This window comes from Phyllobates terribilis, unplaced genomic scaffold (assembly GCF_046119375.1).
Source record: "Phyllobates terribilis strain yellow unplaced genomic scaffold, ASM4611937v1 Scaffold_3__8_contigs__length_932513732, whole genome shotgun sequence".
Classification (NCBI taxonomy): domain Eukaryota; kingdom Metazoa; phylum Chordata; class Amphibia; order Anura; family Dendrobatidae; genus Phyllobates; species Phyllobates terribilis.
In genome coordinates, this window is record NW_027362763.1 from 9,267,418 (window position 1) to 9,275,085 (window position 7,668).

Consider the following 7,668-nt stretch of genomic DNA (forward strand, 5'->3'; position numbering starts at 1 on the left):
AAAAACACATACACATATTTGGTATCGCCGCGTTCAGAATCGCCCGATCTATCAATATAAAAGAAGAATTAATACAATCAGTAAACGGCGTAACGAGAAAAAAATTTTAAACGCCAGAATTAAGTTTTTTTGGTCGCTACAACTCTGCAATAAAATGCAATAACGGGCGATCAAAACTTCGGATCTACCCCAAAATGGTATCAATAAAAACATCAGCCCGGCACGCAAAAAATAAGCCCTCACCTGGCCCCAGATCCCGAAAAATGGAGAAGCTAAGGCTCTCGGAAAATGGCGTCATTTTTTTTGTTTTTTTAGCAAGCTTTGTATTTTTTTTTCACCACTTAAATAAAAAAGAACCTATACATGTTTGGTGTCTACGAACTGGTAACGACCTGGAAAATAATGATGGCAGGTCAGTTTTAGCAATCTGTGAACGTGGTAAAAAAAGGACCCAAAAAACAACTGTGGAATTGCATTTTTTTTGCAGTTTCACTGCACTTGGAATTTTTTTCCCATTTTCCAGCACACGATATGGTAAAACCAGTGATGGTGTTTAAAAGTACAACTCGTCCCACAAAAAATAAGCCCTCACATGGCCATATTGAATGAAAATTAAAAAAGTTCTGGCTCTGGGAAGAAGGGGAGCAAAAAAGGAAAACACAAAAACAGAAAGACCCATGGTCGTTAAGGGGTTAACATATTTCACAGGAAAGCACTTTCACTTTCGTTTTTGAACGTTTTATTGTGAGCCTGTAAAAGTGGCTTAATACCTCTGACCACGTTGTTGACAGCAGTGACCTGGGGGTCAGAAATGCTTCCTGGGGCGATCCCCATGCTGTGCCCATGTCATTTGAGCACTGTCACTATCGTTTTGGGCACTTTTTAGGCTTTCTACAGACTGCCGGGGGTGCCACCGCAAAAATGTTCGGGTCTCCCATAGACTAACATTGGGCTGGTTGCTTCGAGCACCCGAGCATTTTAGTGCTCGCTCAACACTAAACAGAGCCTGACAGGTGCAGAGCCTTCCCAGGCGGTGGTTCAGCCACACTCAGTCCTGCTGAGCTTTCCTGCTCTGCTCCTAGCAGGTTCCAATACAGAACAATACTAATCCTTACTGCAGGGATTTTCAAGGAACTGTGGCAAGAGCCACTGGAAAACCCGGGTTGGAGGGAGGAGGCCGCCCCACTGCCTTCCTGTAGCCTCCTCCAAGAAATGAAGGCTCTGCCGGGTTTTACTAATCAGCCTTAGCCAGATAGCCTGAGCAGGTCAATGCTCACCTTCATTCCTGCATTGCAGCTGCAGGTTAGTTTGTGACTGCAATGCACTCCAATGGATTTAATAGGTCTCTGTACACATTCTGGGGGATATATACCATCCCTCGTATACGATCCCCATCACTGCCTCACAATATGTATACAGTACAGACCAAAAGTTTGGACACACCTTCTCATTTAAAGATTTTTCTGTATTTTCATGACTATGAAAATTGTACATTCACACTGAAGGCATCAAAACTATGAATTACCACATGTGGAATTATATACTTAACAAAAAAGTGTGAAACAACTGAAAATATGTCTTATATTCTAGGTTCTTCAAAGTATCCACCTTTTGCTTTGATGACTGCTTTGCACACTCTTGGCATTCTCTTGATGAGCTTCAAGAGGTAGTCACCGGAAATGGTCTTCCAACAATCTTGAAGGAGTTCCCAGAGATGCTTAGCACTTGTTGGCCCTTTTGCCTTCACTCTGCGGTCCAGCTCACCCCAAACCATCTCGATTGGGTTCAGGTCTGGTGACTGTGGAGGCCAGGTCATCAGGCGTAGCACCCCATCACTCTCTTTCTTGGTCAAATAGCCCTTACACAGCCTGGAGGTGTTTGGGGTCATTGTCCTGTTGAAAAATAAATGATGGTCCAACTAAACGCAAACCGGATGGAATAGCATGCCGCTGCAAAATGCTGTGGTAGCCATGCTGGTTCAGTATGCCTTCAATTTTGAATAAATCCCAAACAGTGTCACCAGCAAAGCACCCCCACACCATCACACCTCCTCCTCCATGCTTCACGGTGGGAATCAGTCATGTAGAGTCCATCCGTTCAGCTTTTCTGTGTCGCACAAAGACACGGTGGTTGGAACCAAAGATCTCAAATTTGCACTCATCAGACCAAAGCACAGATTTCCACTGGTCTAATGTCCATTCCTTGTGTTCTTTAGCCCAAACAAGTCTCTTCTGCTTGTTGCCTGTCCTTAGCAGCGGTTTCCTAGCACGTATTTTACCATGAAGGCCTGCTGCACAAAGTCTCCTCTTAACAGTTGTTGTAGAGATGTGTCTGCTGCTAGAACTCTGTGTTGCATTGACCTGGTCTCTAATCTGAGCTGCTGTTAACCTGCGATTTCTGAGGCTGGTGACTCAGATAAACTTATCCTCAGAAGCAGAGGTGACTCTTGGTCTTCCTTTCCTGGGGCGGTCCTCATGAAAGCCAGTTTCTTTGTAGCGTTTGATGGTTTTTGCAACTGCACTTGGGGACACTTTCAAAGTTTTCCCAATTTTTCGGACTGACTGACATTCATTTCTTAAAGTAATGATGGCCACTCGTTTTTCTTTACTTAGCTGCTTTTTTCTTTCCATCATACAAATTCTAACAGTCTATTCAGTAGGACTATCAGCTGTGTATCCACCAGACTTCTGCACAACACAACTGATGGTCCCAACCCCATTTATAAGGCAAGAAATCCCACCATTTCCGGTGACTACCTCTTGAATCCCATCAAGAGAATGCCAAGAGTGTGCAAAGCAGTCATCAAAGCAAAAGGTGGCTACTGTGAAGAGCCTAGAATATAAGACATATTTTCAGTTGTTTCACACTTTTTTGTTAAGTATATAATTCCACATGTGTTAATTCATAGTTTTGTTGCCTTCAGTGTGAATGTACAATTTTCATAGTCATGAAAATACAGAAAAATCTTTAAATGAGAAGGTGTGTCCAAACTTTTGGTCTGTACTGTATATATGTACACACATGATAGTGGGACATGACACATACACATAGTTACTCTCTTCATCAGCATTTATCCAGTGGCAGCAGTGGGGGAGTCCTGACCTTGGAAATCAGCAGTAGCAGTGACCTTGTATACTCGTCGGCCCTGCACACCCTCCCCCGTCGGCCCTGCACACCCTCCCCCGTCAGTTCCTGCACTCAGTGCTCAGACAGGAAAGAAAGTTTCTATTAGTTGAAGAAAAAAAAATGCCTCAGAGAGATTCAGGGCAGAGAACTTATGGCCCCGGATCTAAGACACCAACGGTTAAGACTGACAAAACCCCAAACAGCTTAGGATGGATAGGTTACAATCCCTGAGATTCTGCTTAAGAGGGAATCTTCATCCAGACCTAGAGAGCGTGAAATGTGATGATGAGACACTAAAGCTGGAAGTCTTAGAATGAAAGAAATCAGGGAAAGCATCAAGAAGATTCAACCTCAAATTCCTCTGGAGCTTTAATGACGACCTTTAGACACTGGCCAGCACAGCACCGTCTACAGGCTGCAGGGAGACATTGGGCCGCACCTTGGTCTGCAGAGATGAATAAAAAATAGGAAAATTCATTACAGAAGTTTTAAACAGATCTCCAAGAAATTACTTTCTGACCAATAGTGGTTCAAGAAAATCCCAGTGATGGGGGATTAGCTCAAATGGTAGAGCGCTCGCTTAGCATGCGAGAGGTAGCGGGATCGATGCCCGCATCCTCCAAATACTTTAATTTTTTTTATAAAAGCATTGGACTTTTACCTTTTCACTCCTGATCCCATAATTACCCCAGTTACTCCCTATTACAGTACGAGGTGACTATCACTGGAGAACTACAAGGTCTCACTGTGCAGAGGTTTACAACAGCCGGGTAACGGCCCCGAGTGGTGACTGCTCGGACATTGTGCGTCCATTACACCCATAATATCACAAAAGAAAGCAACAAACACAAAGAAACAATGGCAGATCCCCAGGAGGACACTAGTCACAGATGTCACCAGAGGAAAGTATCACATGGCTGCCGGCAGGACCTCACGTGTAGGATCGATGTCTCCTCCTCGGAGCACATTGTGGAGTTGGGTGGTGACACTAATGTCTCCTCCTCAGAATAGAGAACGCTGTGTGTGTAGATAGTGAGCCGGTGACTCCACATCTGGTGTATGCAGCTGTAGTCGTGGCCGAGTGGTTAAGGCGATGGACTAGAAATCCATTGGGGTCTCCCCGCGCAGGTTCAAATCCTGCCGACTACGTGTGAGGCTTTTTGTTTTAAAAAAAATACTAATTTAATCTGAAATTGGGAGGCCGTTGTACTTTTTGGGCTGTCATAGGTGGATGAATTACTCCTGTCCTGTATACATGGCTGACAGATCAGTTGTAGAAATCATTTTCTGTGTGAATATAAGAGAAGTAATCCACCGCTCTAGTGCCACCTATAGGTGGATATCCTGTAAAACAACTAAAGGCTTGGACAGTAATTTACAAGGCATGGGACTTTAGGGCCACTATCGGGATAGTTTTCTCCTGTCTGGAAGGATCTATCTTGGATACTGTACATAAAGCCTGGTGACCCACCGGATCTTCATAAGGCGAATCCGGAGCTTCCATGGATCCGGACGATCTCTGACTGTAGAAACCTCCCTCATCGGTGATTACTTTATGTTCTGATATTACGTCCGCCATCAGGAGACGGATCTGGAGACTTTCTCGGTTGAGCTGCTCAGATGACAGGTTTTTGATAAGGAGTGAGCGTCCATGGTAAAATAATTCCAGCGTGCAGTGTTCACTTCTGAGTCTTGGATGAGACTCACCCAATCTATGGGGACGTAAAAAAATCACATCCCAGAGAACATCCGTGTGAAGTCTGATTTTTACATTTCTATTATTAACCCCGGAAACTGTATTCCATCATGTACATTATTGTATGTAGATGTATAAAAGCAGATCCTCCAAGGGTGAGACTTGTCTGAGATTTCTGGATGAGACTGACGCTTGTCTGAACAAGGCCTGAAGAAGAGCTTACACTCACAGAATTCTGTCCGGTCAATCTGATCTTACAGACGATGGAAATGTGTTAGGATAACTTGAGCAACTTACTAAGTAGTTTACTGTGTTAGTTATTCAAATGGAAAGTAATCTCAGCAAAAAAGTTGGACACTCTGCAAAACTCCTTGGATACTCTCAAAATTAAAGTGCTTGAAAACGAAAAAAAAAAAAGGTGGACGAAGTTATAATCAAACAGAAGGTGCTGGAAAAAGACCTCACCTTACTAAAAGAACTTACACTAAAACTCAGTCACATTGAAGACTGAAGAAGATTGCACCAAACAACCCGTCAACATTTATTATGGATTTAACCCGTAAAGCGTTACCATCATCAAGTGTTCTCGACTCAACAGTGGACAGAGCCTATAGGTTGTCTAAACCGAAAACCATTGTGACGCTCGCTTGATGGAAGCCCTACCCTAGGAGATGGGGGACTCGGAGCCGGGTCCTGTGTGGTAGATGGGGTGCAGCCATGGCCCGGACCCGCTCCGTGCCCAGGGCCGTCACATTAAAAAGGATGTAACGGGCTTATCCGGGTTGAGTGGCTGATCTCGACTACGCCACCTGTGGCACCTGGTGAAGGCCACCAGTGCTGCTGCAGTCCGCTGAGGCCTGGTGTTATCGCAGCCGTCATTGTTACTACTCCCCACAGGCAGAGCAGGGCCTCAGGGCAGATGGACGGGATGGAGGGGGTTGTAGTCTAGGAGGTCTGATGCTGCGTAGTGCGGTGCAATGCAGAATAAAGAGTCCAGAGGCCTTAGGGGTTAACTTCCAGGGTTTTTTTTACTTACGGTGAAGAGTACAGCTGCAAGGTTTCTCCCTGCTCCTCACGGAGTTCTGCGGTCACCAGGAACGGGGGTCCGACAACCTCCGAGTAAGTCCAGTGTTCAATCAGGACCCTGCACCAGAGTGTTCCTAGACATCAGACCGGGTCCTTTCCTGTCTGTGTGTGTGTGTAGATAGGCCGGATCTCCCTCTGAACTTCTCTCAGAAAATGGGTACGGGTGGCAGCTCCGCTCCTTCCGATACCCGGTGGGATCCTCAGGGCCTACCGGGCTTTCCTGACCAGGACGTAGAGTAGCAAGGTCAGGTATCGGGGGCCGATACCTCTCTTGCAGCCAGAATCCCTCTGAATAAATCAGGTTAGCGAGGACAGGTGGCGTATACCGCTCCGTCTGCATCCCCCTGGGATCCATTTGCTGTGGAGCTACACTCCTAAGCTCCGGGCCTTCTTGGTCATGGTCCTTGACCGGGCTGAGACATTCATTATCTGCAACCTGCCCCTTGACCCAAGGCCGGGGTACGAGGGCCATGCCTCAATCCTCTGCAGGTCCACACAGGATCCACGCTCAGGGAGGAAGGTCACGATCCAAGAACAGTCAAAGAACCATCAAAAGACCAAAAACAAAAGACCAAAAAGACCAAGCCACAAAAATGGCTGTGTATTATATATGAATCATTAAGTGTCACTAAAATGTGAATCCTCCAACCTCATCCACTAATTTGGTTCCCCTATCTCTTGGTTCCCCTCTCTCCCAACTCCAGTAGGGGCAGCAGCTGGTGCGTAATAGCCCCCTCTGGTGGGAGAAGTGTAGTGTTGGATGTGGAGGTTGGGTCCTGACCATCACACTGTTCTTACCTCAGAGGAGGAACACTACACTCCATTAAAGAAGTGCACCATCCCTGTGGCGGTCGAACCCTCAGGGACGCCACACCATCTCTAAAGAAGCACCTAGAGAAGTGATTGTCAGGTTTCACTTTTACCAAACTAAGGACAGCCTGATGGAATATTTGAAGAAAAATAGCCAACTACCTGCACCATATGAGAACATAAAAATGTCTCCCGAGAGACTTTAAGACTGAGGAAATCATTCTCAGAAATTACCAACATTCTGAGGTCTAAAGGTGTCCATACAAATGGGGGGGTCCCCACTAAGCTAATTATTTTCTTTAAAGGGAACTCAATAGTAGTTCAAGATGTGGAACAAGGATGGAAATGTCTGCAAAGCTACAACTGGGATGGAGAAGAAGATAGAAACTACAGAGCCATGGATGAAATCCAGAAAATGGTAGAAGGATGGATTGGTCATCTCTACAACGCCATCATATGAATGGAAAAGAAGAGGGAAACAAATCAGCTTTGAACCAAGAAGAGGAAGGTAATAAAGACTTAAATGTCCTCATGTTTGAATTTTCTTTATTTCAGTTTCCTTCCTCTGTTGGACTTCTCATTGATCCACTGGATTGGTAGACCTAAAGTAGCAGGATGGACTCTGCTATCGGTAGAACTTTTTTTCCCCACTGGTAAAAGGCTTGGCCTTCACAAAGCTCTTCTGAGCTGCATCAGATGAGGCTTTTTCAAGTTTTTTTAAGGCTTGGTTTGTAAGTGACTCGCGGTTAGCGATCACAATTGTGAATTTGTATGTCTGCACCTGAATAATGTTAACCATTTTTTATTTTACATCTTTAGTAGAAGGTTTAAGGTTCAAAAATGCTTTTTTTATGGAAAATGTATAATATAATGTATCGAGGAAATCGTCCAGCCCTTGTATAAAGATTGTTATAGTGTCGGCCAACACTACCTCTTGGGGTAGGGCATTC

General features: G+C 45.1%; 2 non-coding genes across 2 annotated transcripts; both read left to right on the forward strand.

Annotated features, from left to right (window-relative positions):
- Nucleotides 1–3,675: 3,675 nt before the first annotated feature.
- Nucleotides 3,676–3,748, forward strand: TRNAA-AGC (transfer RNA alanine (anticodon AGC)). Its single transcript has one exon. It is a non-coding gene; the product is annotated as a tRNA-Ala (tRNA).
- Nucleotides 3,749–4,193: 445 nt separating this feature from the next.
- TRNAS-AGA (transfer RNA serine (anticodon AGA)) lies at nucleotides 4,194–4,275 on the forward strand. The gene has a single exon. It is a non-coding gene; the product is annotated as a tRNA-Ser (tRNA).
- Nucleotides 4,276–7,668: the final 3,393 nt, after the last annotated feature.